Here is a 315-nt window from a genome sequence, read left to right on the forward strand (position 1 = left end):
CCTGGTCTTTCGTGCCAGCTTCTGTCCCTGGGTGTCATGTCTTGAAGATGCTTCCACGTCGTGGCAGGTGTCAGAGCCTTGTGCCTTTTCATGGCCGTGTAATGTTCCACTGTGTGGACAAACCATACTCCGTCCATCCACTCACCCATCAGTGGAGGCTTGGGCTGATCCCACCTTCTGTTCCTCTCCTTTTAAAATGGAGCTTTGGGCCGGGCGCGGTGGCTCACGCCTGTAATCCTAGCTCTCTGAAAGGCCGAGAAGGGCGGATTGTTTGAGGTCAGGAGTTCGAGACCAGCCTGAGCAAGAGCGAGACCC

This window comes from Propithecus coquereli, unplaced genomic scaffold (genome assembly GCF_000956105.1).
Source record: "Propithecus coquereli isolate 6110/MARCELLA unplaced genomic scaffold, Pcoq_1.0 Scaffold52, whole genome shotgun sequence".
NCBI classification, from domain to species: Eukaryota; Metazoa; Chordata; class Mammalia; order Primates; family Indriidae; genus Propithecus; species Propithecus coquereli.